The sequence below is a fragment of the Euprymna scolopes genome, chromosome 1 (assembly GCF_053919585.1).
Source record: "Euprymna scolopes isolate OS-2025 chromosome 1, ASM5391958v1, whole genome shotgun sequence".
Classification (NCBI taxonomy): Eukaryota; Metazoa; Mollusca; class Cephalopoda; order Sepiida; family Sepiolidae; genus Euprymna; species Euprymna scolopes.
In genome coordinates, this window is record NC_136482.1 from 73,040,141 (window position 1) to 73,055,900 (window position 15,760).

Below are 15,760 nucleotides of genomic sequence, written 5' to 3' on the forward strand. Positions count from 1 at the left end.
AGAACGTCAACTTTAGCTGTGTCACCCTTCTCAGTACAGATTGTGACTGTCCCTTCACCACAACATACCCGTGATAAGCCATTGATGGTCATAACGCCGACTGGGTTCCTCCGCCACACCGGACAGCAATGGGCACTAACTATAGACCGGGAACACCCCGTATCTATAAGTGCTGAACACTGCACATCATCAAGTTTAACGCTAATGACAGGCAATCCTGTGTTTATTGGTTGGCAGGGGGCAAGGGTAGCGATAGTACCTTGCCCCCAACTTCGTTTCCCGAACAGTTGCGAGATATGTGCCCAAACTTATTGCAGCGATAGCATTGCACTGGTCTCTTTGATTGTGGATATACACCTCTCCTATCACTCCGGCACTCTTTAGCAAAATGATTGGCCTCCCCATATTTATAGCACACTGGGGTGGCATGCTTATTACTATCTGGAAGAGAGTCCACATTGCCTCCATGTCGAAAACGAGCTGCTGCTGCAATTGGTTCCTGTTCCTTACAGATGTTTCGAGCTCGGGCCAATAACTCATCAGTTGACAATTCATCGATTCTTGATGATGCCCGCAACAGTTTACTGACCTCCTCGGGTAGGCCTACCAAAAAAGCACAGCTTAATATTTTATCGTTGACCCCATCAAACGGTACAGATAATTTTCGCAGGTCGGCGAGGTACACGTCGACTGTTTCCTTGGGTTGAAGTGTCCGGCTCGTGAACTGTTGCCACGCAACAAATGGATCTGTACCAAACGCTGCATACAGGTTCTGCTTGATTTCATCCCAGTCTGGTTCATCCCCGAGTTGTTGGTAGACTGCATAGGCCCCTCCGGTTAGCCTCAAAGGGATAACTGTGGCTGGTTCTTTAATTTTGCACAGTTTACAGATTTTCTCTGCCTTTTCAATCCATTCGACGACAGCCGGTCCAGTGGTAGATCTGTCGAACTCGGGTATTAAGCGAATGTCGAATCTGTCCATTGTTAGTCACCGCACACCAAGCGCCGAAATAGCTTAAAACCAACACAAAGTCAAGTATCTGCAGAATGTCTTCTTGGTTCCTCCTTTTCTCTTTTCTCTCTCCCAACTGTCGAGCACAGCATATAATAACAAAACTCTAAAGCACGTCTGACAGCACTGACTTCTGCCAACAGTCTGCCCCTCCTCTTAACAACACAGGCTTTTTATATCGCAAAATCGTTCACCTCTATTTGCATATTCTTCTAACTCACGTGATCACTACTCTATAAATAAGAGTCTTGACCGTTTCTTTTCTTTCTTTTTATTTATTTTCGGTGACCGACCCGCACGTGGTCTATCCAGGTAAGTCACGCATTTCTCCACACCCTTCCCCTCCCCAATCTCTTGTAGGGCCTTGTGCCCAATTTTGTTGTTTAAAAATCTTTTGTTTTTTACTTAATTGTATTTTCAAATTTTTAAAAGCAATAAAATATATAAACAAGATCAAAGTGTAGTATCTGTTCTGCACTTCAATTTCTTGTTCTCTGTCAGTGGAGGAGAAATCCTTCACGACTGAGACAATATTAATTTTTGTTCCTTTTCTCCACATTAAAAAATGACCCTGTCCCGTGGGGAGACATTGTAAAAAGGAACATTTCGAACTTTTTATATTTACTATACTATATAAATTATTAATGATGTGACATTTTTTTGTTCGAAACTGCGGCTCTGGTTTTAATCCTTTGTATTATAATTATGAATGTACCGCCTAGCTCTGCACGACATGCCGCCCGTTTTTCTTGATGGCGGCGTGCGATCACGATTTATATAAACACGCACGCTCTCTTTCTTTTTTTTTTTTTTGCTTCAATCAAAACCCACTCATCCTCAATTAATAATATATACTGCTTCTTTCTTCTCTGCGATAGACACACCTGCTTGCGCTTTAATAGTGGCGTATTTAGTTTAGCTACAGAGAAAACACCCCTCTCTGAAAAATTACATTTTTTTTAGAAAAGAGGAAAAAGAATTGTAAATTTCAAGTTAGATCCTTCTTATTCTCCAAGTATTGTCATCATAGAAAACACCAACTCCTTATTGTGAAAAAAACAAAAACAAATAAAAATAAATAAAACACTTCAAGAAGTGGTTATTTCCACTAATTTGGACGAAATACTAAAAAAGAAGAAACTTTTAAAATCTTAAAAGATATTTTTTTTGTCAAATCACTGAAATTCCAGGTAAGATATTATTGTTCATTATTTTATTAAAATAATGCCGAATTTTATTATATAAGTGAAACCAAAGAAGTCTACTGTATCGGATATTGTTTGTTTATTTTTTCCATAAATTTTAGTATTTTTTTTTTTTTTTTTAGTGTAATTTTGTTAAATACATTTACAAAATTTACAATGAATTAAATATTTATTGAAATAATAAAAAATGCAAGCACATGAAACAAAATTAAAGGCATCTCCACTAAAAATGAAATGGGTATTTGGGGTACATTTTTACTTGCTTTCTACCTTTATCACCTTTAAAATGACATTTTCAGGTATACTGAGAACGAATATCGCATTTAAATTTGCCACAAACAAGTAGTTTTCTCGGCTATTAAGCAATGTAATTCTTTATGTTATTACTGGTTGCAATTTTTGCGAGTGAGTGCATATTTTTGACCCACACGTCAAGAATATACGCGTACCAAAAATGGGCGCTGTTTTACAATTTGTTATTGTTCTGAGGGAAACAACTCATAGTTCATTATTATTTTTTTTATTATTTAGTTGTTTATTTTTTTTACACAGCATGCATCACCATATTATCAAGGCCAAGAGGCCACTCGAGGATAAGGGTTAAATTGGACAATATAGTAATCAATTCGGTAAACTTATATGGAACGGCTCAAGAACTTGTTTACATTAGACTTGAAGACAACCATATTGTAGTCTTAGTGACATGCAATATGGTTTCCGCTCTGCAAGATCTACAGCAGATGTGCTAACGTTTATATCACATAGGATTAGTGAAATCTCTTGACAAAGGTTTCTTTTCGAGGGCAATTGTTCTTGACATATCAAAGGCCTTCGATAAGGTATGGCATAAGGGCCTAGTACTTCACAAGATTTCCAGCTACGGTATTACTGGAAATGTTTTCTCAATCATTAAATCATTTCTCTCAGATAGGTTCATAAGAGTAGTGGTTGATGGACAGAAATCAGAGGCCCACAGTATTAATGCTGGAGTCCCCCAGGGGTCCATCCTGGGCCCAACTCTCTTCCTGATCTACATCAATGATCTCCCAAAACACATACTTAAATCATTCATTGACATCTATGCTGATAACACGACCATCTATGGCAACACATCAAAGGCCGTAAAAAAAGCGGGGCAATGTTGGCAGCTGGTTTGGCTGACCCATACCCAGCATTACAATCTTCAAAGGAAGAAAAATTAAAAAAAACAAAATAAAACAGTTCTCTCTAATTCTCTCTCCTCAGATCTTGAGCACGTGGTACAATGGGGGAAGAGGTGGCTGGTTACTTTTAATGCATCCAAAACCAAGCTTCTATCTTTACATCATCAACGCTCTGATCCCCATCTGGCATCAATTGAAATGGATGGCTCTCGTCTTGGAGAGGTTCCATGTTTTGACAAGCTCCTGGGTTTGACCTTTACTCCTGATCTGAAATGGAACATGTACATCAAATCTGTTGCCAGGGACGCTGGGAAAATGGTGGGATCCTTCTACCGCTCCAGAAGATATCTCACTACTGATGCAATTCTCTATCTGTATAAAAGCCAAGTACGTCCAAGAATGGAGTACTGCTGCCACATTTGGGCAGGAGCTGCTAAAAACAGCGTATCCTGCCTTGACAGAGTACAAAATAGACTTCGTGGTTTAGTGGGGGGATGCCCTTTTCTCTTCCCTGCAACCTCTCTCCCACAGAAGAGACGTTGCGAGCCTGTCTTTGTTTTATCGTTATTTCCATGGCAGGTGCTCGTCTGAGCTCCAATCCCTCGTCCCCCCCCTCGCCAATCTTTCACGAGAAACACCCGTCTGGCTGAAACTACTGTCAATAATTTTCCCCACTCTTTATCTGTGTCTAAATCAAAACGTAGATTCCATGAGCGAAGCTTCTTTCTTAGAACTGCACGCCAGTGGAACGTCTTCAAGCCAACATCAATAAACTCCTGACAAACCGTCCCCTTAAGTAAGACACTCTATCAAAACCTCCAATACTAATGATTACTACAACACTATCTCATTGATTACTATACACGCAATAACCCTTATCGCTGAGTGGTCTTTAGGCCTTGATAAGTGGTGACGCCCATGTAAAAAAAAAAAAAAGTCAGCCGGAAAGCAGGAAAACAGAAAACAATTCCACTGGCGTGCAGTTCTAAGAAAGAAGCTTTGTTTATGGAATCTACGTTTAGGTTTAGGCACAGATAAAGATTAGGGGGGATTATTGATAGTGTTTTCAGATAGATGAGTGTTTCTTGTGAAAGTTTAGCTCAGTCGAACACTTTCCATGAAAATAACGATACATCAGAGACAAACTCACAACATTTCTTCTGTGAGATAGAGGTTGCAGGGAAGAGAAAAGGACATCTACGAAGTCTATTTTAAACTCTATCAAGGCAGGACAAGTCCTTTCTAGTAGCTCCTGCCCAGATGTGGCAACAGTATTCCATCCTTGGACGTACCTGGCTCTTATATAGATAGAGAATTGCATCAGCAGTGAGATATCTACTTGATCGATAGAAAGATCCCACCATTTTTCCAGCGGCCTTGATGTACATGTTCCCACCATTTTTCCAGCAGATTTGATGTACATGTTCCATTTAAGATCAGAGGTAACGGTCAAGCCCAGAAGCTTGTCAAAACTTGAGGCCTCCTGAAGACAAGAGCCATTCATTTCAATTGATGCCAGATGTGGATCAGAGTGTTGATGATGTAATGATGTAAAGAGAGAAGCTTGGTTTTAGACGCATTAAAAGTAACCAGCCACTCCTTTCCCCATTGTACCACGTGCTCAAGATCAGAGGAGAGAGAATCGGAGAGAACTTGGTCGTTTACTGTCTTAGATGTGCCACCATAAATGGTAGTGTCATCAGCATAAATGTCTACAAATGATGTAAGGATGTGATTTGGAAGATCATTAATGTAGATCAGGAATAGAGTTGGGCCCAGGATGGACCCCTGAGGGACTCCAGCATTAATACTGTGAGCTTCTGATTTTTGCCCCTCAACTACTACTCTTATGAACCTATCAGAAAGAAATTATTTAATAATTTAGAAGACATTTCCATCTATACCATAGCTAGAGATCTTGTGAAGTAAACCTTTATGTCAAGAGCAATTGCCCTAGAAACATTGCCTCCATTGAGAGGTTTGCTAATCCTATGAGATATAACTATATATATATATATATATATATATATATATATATATACTCGGGTTTTTTTTTTATATTCAAAAGTAATGGACTAATGAATTCAATGAGGTTGTTAGATAGTGCTCAATAAAAAGAGCTGATAATACTTGTTTATTGTTATATAAACATGCTCACATCCCGCTGCTACAAATAGCCATTTGTTTCAATCAAACAACAGATATCATCAGGCAGCGACTTGACTATTCAAAAGTTCAATGAATAATGACTAGGTTATTCATTGAACTTTTGAATAGTCAAGTCGCTGCCTGATGATATCTGTTGTTTGATTGAAACAAATGGCTATTTGTAGCAGCGGGATGTGAGCATGTTTATATAACAATAAACAAATATATATATATATATATATATATATATATATTTCATCTAATTTAGGACGCTAATAATGCTGTGAGTAAGCTTTCACGAGCGGTTTACAAAAACAGTTTTGTTTTTCGTTTTCTTTTTTTCTTTTGAGGGGGGTGGGTATAGTTTTTAACAGGTGCTTCTGCAGTTTAATCAACCGTTTTCCAGGTAAATGTTTACTTTAACTACAACAGAACACCGACCAATAAAATTTGTTTTTTTATAGGTTTTAGGGGTCGCTGACAACGAATCTGATATTCAAACCCGTTGCATATTTACCGTTTGCAAGGTATTAACCCCTGAACTCTTGCACTATTTTGTGCCAACTCACCACCATCGTTTATGCGGTAAATATTCAGATACGTTACAACAGAACACCGACCACTCTAATTAGTTTTTTTTAGGGGTAATCGAGGTCGTTGACAACGAATCTGATACTTAAACCGGGGGCAAATTTACCGTTTGCATTGTATTAACCCCTTAACCCACGAACTACTTTTCGCGGCAGCATAAACTGTAGAATATAGCTAGGGTGAGCCAGCTAATCCAATGAAGATGTTGTGCTGAATGGATGCGATAATTGACAGTGTAGTTCCTGGCAGAAGTCTAGAACAATAAAAACCCCTGAATGCCAGAGCAGCTGGCATTTATAGAGTGGCACCTGTCCCTCCTGGCATGTTTAGCCAATCAGGTGCCTCAAAATAGAACAATCCACTATCCCTGACTAATTGTAGGCTGGTCCAATGGTAATTAGCATACCACTAATTGCTACTGAATAAATATGTTGAAATTAGTTAAATGGTCCATAATGGTGGAGAGGGAAGGTAAGTGCATTCTTGATTCTACATCTCCCCTCCCCCATCACGTGGGGGTAACGGCCTCCGAGGAGGAATGAGTTCCTCATGGCCAGGTTGATTATGTGGGAATAGCCTCGCAAGTGCCCACAGGGACTTGGCTGGCATTGGTCTAGGAGGTTCAGGTACTTCTTCTGGAGTGATGTTCCCGCTGGGTTGCTGTGTCCGAAGGTCAAATTGAGGGTCTGGTATGACAGGGCTGTTTGTCTCTGTCACTTGGGGTATGTGAGGTGAGGCCCCTAGTAGCGCGCTTGGGATGGGCTTTGGAGATGTGGGAGTCTCAAATTTTCTGAGGAACCGCCGATTCCGCAAGGTGATTCTACCAGAGCCATCAACTTTGATACAGTACTGCCGATTGGGGAGGGCTTCAATCACCCGACCAGTGATGTCCCAGAGCCGGTTATTTCTTTGTAGTACGACCAAGTCCCCACTTTGTAGTGGGCGGAGAGAATGGGCCGTACGGTTATACATCTCTATGAGCCGTGTGTTGCGCGAGACAGGGTTATCTTGCGCTTTCGAACCGCGGCGATCCATTCTGGATGTGGCTTGTAAAGGGTTGGGTGAGAGGGGAGGTAGTCTCGAAGTCACCTGTGGAGCAGAAGCTGTGCTGGGGATAGGCCGATACCCTGTATAGGGGTATTTCTGTATTGTAGGATGGCCCTGGCAGCCTTGTCGTTATGTAAGGACCCTTGTGGGTCTGTGTTGCCATCTACAACCCTCTTGGCTGTTTTGACAGCTAGCTCCGCTCGACCATTGGATTGTGGATAGGCCACAGATGATAACCTGTGCTTTACAGACCATTTCTCTGGAAACTGCTTGAATGGGAGGGATGTGAACGGCGGACCACCATCACTGCTGAGTTCTTCTGGGGAACCATATGCTTGAAATATCTCCCGACAGATTGAGATGAGCCGAGAGGTGGTTGCCTGCCCTTGGCTTAGGTGGTACAAGATGAGCCAGCCAGTTAATCTGTCAGCGCAAGCAAGGTATCTGTGGTCACCAAAGTGGAACAGATCCATGACAATCTGCTGGAACGGCAACTCTGAGGACTGTGTCAATGTAATTGGTTCCCGGGGCTGGCTTGGTGCAATCCTTGTACAAGTCATGCAGTTCTCTCTGGTATTGCGGATGGAGGCATTCATTCCAGGCCAATATATGGATTCGTTTGCTCGGGCTTTCATTCCAGTTATGCCCTGATATGCTGAATGCAGGCAGCGCAGTATATTTCCTCGTTGACCCTTTGAAACGACTATTCTTCTGTCTAAGAGCACCAGGTCATCATGGGTGCTGAGGCGGTGCCGTACTTCCCAGTACTCACCGACGTCGGGGTGAAGTGAGAGTTTGTGTTTCAGGAAAACCTTGCTGTACCGTACTTATCAACTTTTGGTACTGTGGGTCATGACGTCCTGCTGCCTTGATGGTGCCTGGTGATGTGATCGCTACGTTTTTGTCATTGTACCCAAATGTTGATATGAGAGCAGTAGATTCAACTATGCTATTGAGGTTCTCGGATTCTGAAGTGTCTGATTCAGAAGGCTGGAAGGGAAATACGTCAAGGAGGGCGTTCATCACGGCCGTTGGGTTACGGGAGAAAGCGTCGGGCCCCCTATGCCATTTCCCAGGACAATGTTGTATGTTGGAGTGGTATCTCAGGGTTTTTTCCTTCAATCTAAACAGTCGGGGGTTCTGGATCTTGCTTAGATCTCTTTCACCAAACAGCCCTTCAGTGGCTCGTGATCCGTCACCACTATGAGATTAGGGCAACCCATAACAAACACACGCCATTTTTCTAACGCCCATGCGATTGCTGCTGCTTTGCCTTCTATCGGCGCGTACCTGCGCTCTGCGTCAGTGCAAAATCTGCTACCAGCGAATACCAGGTGCCAACCTTCTGGGCAGCACACGGAGGCCTTTTCCATGGTACACGAACAGTGTTTCTGAAGGAGCAGGAAGCCCATTCCTTCTTTGCTCCAATCAGGGGCTAGGCAAGTGGTTCGGTTCTTGTCAAATGTTGCGACACCCTTACGAACAAGGTCGACAATGGCTTGTTTCGACTGCTTGAATGCATTCTCAAGGTCCTGGTTCCACGTGAAATGTGAGTCCTTTTTCACAAGATCGCGGAATGGTAGCATTACTGGTCCTAGCGAGTATGCCCAGGCTACCTGATTGACAAGCCCAAACCAGGATCTTGTGGCAGTGATGTTTTTTGGTACTGGGAAGTTAGATATTGCGTCTAATATTGGTTCCGAGGGGGTTATCCCGGAGGGTGTAATTTGGGGGCCGCCAAATTGCACAACGTCTTGGCAAAATTGAAACTTGTCTTTGTTCAAGACGATTCCATTCTTTGCACAATGTAGCAAGAAATCGAATGTGTGTGGGAATGAATCCTTGATATCCGAGTCGTAAAGTAGAGTGTCGTTGACGATCTTTATTTTGCGGGGGATATCCTCAATTATTTTGTCAAATCTACGTGTGTAGGCATCTCCAGACGCTAGATACCCCTGGAGGGTTCGGAGATACATGAACCTCCCCCATTCCGTGATGAAAGTTGTCAGTGGCTGAGATTCTTTGTCCAACAGGATTGAGTGATATCCATCAACGGCATCCAATACCGTTTTTTTTTTCTTGGGCGGTACCTGCGATGCCAATCTAAAGGGTGATTCGGTGTGATGTGTTTTCCATTTGCACTGTGTGTTAAGGTACTGATAGTCGATGGTTCGTCTCGGCTTGCCATTCTTTTTCACAGTGATCACCATGGTACTGCACTAGTCAGTCGGTGTGCCGACGGGCACTGGAGCAATGATGCCCCTCCCCACGTCGTTCCAGAGGTCTTGCTTGACCTGTTCTTTCAAATGGTAAGGCACCGGGATTGGGTTATGTCTAGCTTTTGGAATAGCCCCTTTCTTCAGGTGAATGTGTGCTGGAGGTCCAGTCATGAAGGGAAATACCCCGTCGTTCTTGAATGCAGTGTCTGCAAAACATTCTAACAGCCAATCTTTTAATTTGCTGATGTTGGCTTCGGTGGCAGGGAAAGGGAGGCTGTCTGGACGCGTCGGTAGGGGTTTGACCCTGTTTTCTGTATCCTGCACTTTATTTTCGACTTCTAACGACTGCATAGCCATCGATGGGTTTGGGAATTCCTTATGTAATATCCCAACATCAATGTAGGCCGCCTTGCTGAAATAAAGCTGTTTTATCCTTTCACAAATGTAGAGGGCTTGTTTGGTTGTGTGTCCCCCCACACTGAACGTCATCGGCAATCAACCCTGACATTCAAGAGTGGAATCCCCGACTGCTCAAACAACTTTCCTCGATAGGATCAGGTTGTCTATGGTGAGGCCCATGTCTCTCAAGTGTATTGTGCCACCCAGACATATAGTGGCACCGCTGTCAGGGAATATCATCATGTTGATGCTATTATTTTCAGGGATGTTGTTTCTCTTCCTTGGGTCCGGATTGGGTGAAAATGGGGTTACCGTTGCCTTTATTTCGGTAACTTGCTCTATTGGTGTGGACGAGTACTTGTTTGTTGCCTGATCAAATGTAATGTGGGTGATCAGGCTGTCCATTGCTGCCTCGTCAAGTTCGGCGCTTTTGACAGCAGCTCTGCGGTGTTCCTTCTTGATCGACCGGCACACTCGGGCAAAGTGGTTTGATCTTCCACAATTGCTGCATGTTTGGCCCAATGTTGGGCAAGATAGGTGGCGAGGTTTCATACCCGGGGATGCCATGTTGACTGTTTCCACAACCGCTGCAATGGGGTGTTGACCCCATGTCGTTGTTGTAATTGCAATTTGAGGGGGGGGGCTAACGCAAGTCTGAGCTCCTTTTAGTGGGGACACGACGCTTCTGTTTTCGATATGTAGACATCTGGAAGGCAGATATGTCCAATGTGTTGCTCATTGTAGTCTGGTCCCGTAGTGCGGACTCAAATGCCTCGGCATGGCAGATATTCTGCTCAAGTGATTTCAGTCAGCCGGCTTTAGCCAGTAGGTCCCTCTGGAGTGCGTCATTTGCTATTCCCCTTATTAGCTGGTCTTTTATGTAAACGTCGGATAGGTCATAGCTGCAGCAGGGGCAAGAGAAGTCACAATTCAGTGCTGTCGCTCTGAGACGAACCAGGTACTGCTGGATTGATTCACTCTCAGTCTGGGACATTGATGCGGTGAGCGTGAATTTAAATTCAATAATAAAAAAAAAATAATAAATAATGATAAAAAATAAACGCACTAGCGTTCGAGGCGTAAACACACACCCCTCCCCCCCTCTGAAAATGCAATGCGCGAGAGAGCCCACTGTCAGCGAAGCTGATGAAAAGGGAAAGGGAGAGAAAGAAAAAGTGAAATTGACACGGACGAATAAAGAAAGCAGTTTTTGAACTGAACGTTTTGTCATCCAAGAAGAAACCAAACAGGAAAAATATCGCGAATGATGAACTTTGCGGAGACATTATGAAATATGAAAGTCCAGTTGGATAAAGTTAAATGACTATTATGATTTCCCCATCCCGATATCTCCACTCCTTGTCCTTGGCCAAACTGTAATACCATAATGGAAATGGTATATACATTTTCTCTTATATTATTTTTTTTTTGTCACCTTGTTTTCTTTTCTTTCTTTTATGATGTTTCCTTTTTTATCATCCGACCTCACCCCAACCTATTGCGGTGTGATATTAAATTTAAGGATGTTTAATAAAATTTGTGTTTTAAGATTCTAACGTTGTGTCATTCTTGCTTTGAGTTTGAATCGTTCGGAACAAAATGTGCTAATGAGAACCTCAGACAACGTGTCAAATAGGTCACCAATCGTGGCCGACACTTGTCATTATTTTATTTTTATTTTTATATTGTGTTACGAACAACGTAGGGTGAAGCGCTGATCTAGAGTCATAAGATTCTTACCAGGGGACATCCACCCTGACTCAGCTTCATACCAATCCGTAACACTATAGATAGCCCACGGAAACCCATATTGATTTTTGAAGCGAGCCAGAGCTTGAAAGAAGGACAGCACACTTATGTCCGGAACTACCTCTATATGGACGGCTCTCACATTCAGGCAAGTGAAAACTAACAAATACATTTTTCTGTCAGTTTCCCTCTTTCACCCAGACATGGCCAGTGAAGTCAACACCTGTATGCTGATAAGGCACTTCCAAATCAGCACGAGGAGCCAGTAGACTAGCCACGGCATTGGGAAGCAACGGTCTGGAATTGTATCGCTTACATCTTGCACAAGATGCCAAGACCTTATTTACCGCTTGTCTGCCTTTGTGAAACCCAGTAGCCGCTCTGCCTCAATTCAGCCAAGGTTGCTCCGGTTCCCAAATGTGAACATTTCACATGACAGTCTACAACAATAAGTTTTGTAATTGGGTGATGTTTTCCAAGCAAAATGGGATTTTTTACCTCATACGCCAGATTTGAAGATTGATCAAGTCTTCCCCTTGAGCGGATTAGTCCATCAGAATCCAGAAATAGATCCAAGGCACGAACTCGCATGGGTTCCTGGTTTCTCATAGGTTCCGTCAGATACTCAATCTCTGCAGGAAATTCCTGTCTCTGGAGTAATTTCAGCAAATAAACTGTGGCTTTGGAATTGTTGTCCCATTGACGTCCCAGTTTAATAGCTAAAAACTTGTAGACCAATGAGGTGACTCAACAAACGAGAAAAGGTTGAGAACCTATGGATAGGTATGATAGAAGGGCATTCTTAGCCCATGACCAGTGAATAGTTCATCGAAGCATAAGCCATCCGTCGGTAATGTACATTTAAGCATGGTAACTCCTGTGCTGGCCACTGAAGGAGTCTGCCACCTAGCCAAGAGGGACCAGTACACCAAAATTCAAAATTGGACAGGAACCTTCTCATTGTTAATCCTCTCGTTATCATATCAGCTTGATTATGCATCGTGACCACATATTTAAAAATAGGCTTTAGTCCATATCGTGATCCCAACTCGCGATTCATCAGTAAAATGTCCTTCAATCTGTTTTTAGCAAAAATGTTTTTGCTGGCCATAGATTGCGACAACAGCCAAGACAACACTACCTGGGCATTAGTGGCCACGCACAACCTAGCTGGAATAAACTTCTCACAATTATTCAGGATGGTTGGCAGGCATTTAGTGCAAGATAAACTGCCATTAGCTCTAACACAGGCAGAGTTTTTTTCCTTCATTGGGGCAACATTTACCTTAGCGAATAGCAAGCAAGATCGGCAGTCTTGCACCACATATGCTGCAAATCCATAAGCTACCTTAGATGCATCACAAAAGATGTACAGGTCACCAGGTTGTCCTGCAACAAGGGGCCTGTCTATCTAAATGAAGATCACTTAACCCTGGCAGGTCTTTAGAAAGTTCTTTCCAACCACTCAAAATCTCAGGAGGAAGAGGATCATCCCAACCAAAATGATTCTTCCACAGTCCTAATAAGCACACGACTTCGGACTGTAACCAGGAGGCAGAGAGACAGTGGGGTGAATAGTTTAGAAGCTTCAGAAAAGAGCCTTCTCTTCGTTGAGGCACCAGGATCACACTGAATAGGTGCCACATGCACTTTTTCTGAAAGGGGATTGTATTGATACCCCAATACCCTCTTCCATTCCTTGTCGTGTACACTTAGCATACCATCACTTTTCATCCTATCCTGGAGGGCGTTAACATTTGTGTTACATGACGGGATAATAAATCTTCCTTCCTACAGACGTTTCTGTTTAAGGGAATATAGTTCAACAAGTTTGTGCAGATTTGCTTCAGCTGTAACAATGTTGTCCACATAAAATCGTGTTTCCATCATCTTCCGACAATCATCCAATGGATACCGAGCTGCATGAAATTTAAGAATACACCCCAATATGAATGGGCTGGCAGTGAACCCAAAAATCAAATTAGAGTATCTAAAACAGTGAAGATGATCTCCGTCCTTGATGAAGAAACAGAACCTGTTCTTGTCAGCTTCCAGGCTGAGACGTATCATTAAGAATGCCTTTCAAATGTCCGCCAACAGAATGTAGTTATTAGCTCTGAAGCTCATCAACAAATTTAGCATGTCTTCTGTGAGGTTGATGCCAGAGTAAGCGGCTTCATTAAGGGACATTCCGTTACCAGTCTTCAAGCTACAATTGAAAACAGGACGGATCTTGGTCGTAGCTGTAGGTTCATGCTTAACAACTGCCCAATGTGATATCCATACATAATTCTGAAATTCGTGGATGGGTACAAAGATCTCTTCAATTATACCATCCTGCTCCTGTTGCCGGAACACTTCCAAGTAGTCCTGATACATATTATTTTTTATCAGGTCCTTAGTCACCTGATTCAAGATACGTAAAGAGACAGCATGATTAGACGGGACTCTGGCTAACTTGTCAACATGCCAGGGAAGCTCCACTTAGTATGTGCCATCTTTGAACTCTATGGCATTTTGAAAGCGCCTTATCTGCTCTTAATCATAGTCAGAGAAGGTATTTTCATCACGTATTCCCAAAGATTCCAGGTTGAACATCTGTTCCAACCCCCTCTGTACTTCACTATCAGGGAAGAACTCAGCCAATGGGTCTAGGTATATGGGTTGGCTCTCAAGAACAAAACACAGGTGAGAGGAATGCACTTGTGGAGTCTACATCATTACCGAGTTAAACGAGAGGTGTGTTACCTCATAGGAAGTTTGATCCTCAGAGAAGAAGGATTCCACAGTTCCAAATGGAACAACACCGTCTGGTGTGGAGAAGGCCCATCCCTTCAGACAAGGAACAAGTTGAAAGGGCCCCAATTGATGTTGGAGGTCCAAACCGATAATACCTTTGATTGGTATGAAGTCCAAGCCAGTTTCAAATTCCCCGGCCAGGGAACATTTAACATCCCGGAAGGCATCTAACAAGAGTTCCAAATTTGTTAGTCGGACAAATTGATCATCTCAGCTACCAAAACATGAGATGTCACTGGATTTCTACAACCCAAATTAATTTCCAGAGCAACTTCTTTGAAACTTCTATCACATTCACCAAGCAGGGTGGATAACCTAATCTGGCAATCCAGTCCAATTGTCTCTATTGCGCCCAAGCCATGCAGTACATCAGCAGACAGATATGACCTCCCACTGCCTGTGTCCAGGAGGCAATTGATTGCAATAGACTTCCTTCCCCTGCTGAAGGTCACAAACAAAATGGGGGGCAAGCTTTGAGAATATCCAGGCCACGTCTGGGGGCTAGTGTCTATATGGAATGATGAGGTAGTCTTGGGTCTCTGTGCCACGCTCTGAGAAAAACTCCTTCCACTATCAAATGAAGTACTGGCAGAGATGCAGACCTTGACCTGTAGTCGTTTAATTGCCTCCCCGGTGAGCTCCAATATGGAAGACAAGGATGGTATGCAGCTCCCCGTCAGCCCAATCATTTTCCCCTTTAGCTCCTTAGGAAACTTAAAAAAACAGAATTTTGGCCATTAAACGAGCTCCACCTGAAGTATTCACAGAAAAGTCACAGGAATAAGCGTTTCCTAGCTCCTCCAAGAGGGAAGCAGTCCTGGAAATAAACTTGCCAAAATCCGAGTATGAGATCTCCTTCGTTGGTGTATAATCAAGTATGTCTTCGAATATTTGATCAATGATCTCATCGATATTTAAATATTCCTTTTTCAGTAAAGCAAGGGCACATTGATAATTTGCATCTGTGCAGCTCAGATGATTGATTAGCCTCAAGGCTCTGTCTGTAAGGGAGCATTTTAAGAAATTTAAACGTTCCGCGTCGTTAGCCATACCAACCACACAGTTTTCAAATCTTGACAAAAAATTTGGAAACTCATGCAATTGATAGCCATCTCAGAACCACCAAATGTGGGTTCGGTGATCTGTATCTTGAGGTTTAACTACAAAGGAAGCTGAACTTCTTCCTGATGCCGAATGTGTTGTATCCATGAAAGAACTGGCAGTAGGTGCAGCCAAGGAATCATCCAATTCAACCAACTCTATATGATATTCCATGAGTTGTGATGCCCAACTAACTTCTGTTTCCAGTGCATCCATCTCTGGAATTTGAGCTAGTTCCAGCTTAGTGATGCATACTTCCATTTCATGAATATACTCCAAAATATCCTTGCGGAAGATGGCATAAACATGCGGGATCACTCTATCTCC

At 42.8% G+C, this 15,760-nt stretch overlaps 1 protein-coding gene across 5 annotated transcripts in view; it reads left to right on the forward strand.

Moving 5' to 3' along the window:
* Positions 1-1,743: 1,743 nt before the first annotated feature.
* LOC145241418 (vacuole membrane protein 1-like) overlaps positions 1,744-15,760 on the forward strand; it is a 258,682-nt gene continuing 244,665 nt past the window's right edge. For 4 of the 5 annotated variants that reach the window (XM_080104569.1, XM_080104397.1, XM_080104818.1 and 1 more), the window contains exon 1: positions 1,744-2,202. The gene's annotated coding sequence lies outside the window, so the exon portion shown is untranslated. The remainder of the gene's footprint in view (positions 2,203-15,760) is intronic. The other variant, XM_080104805.1, reaches the window with a different exon arrangement.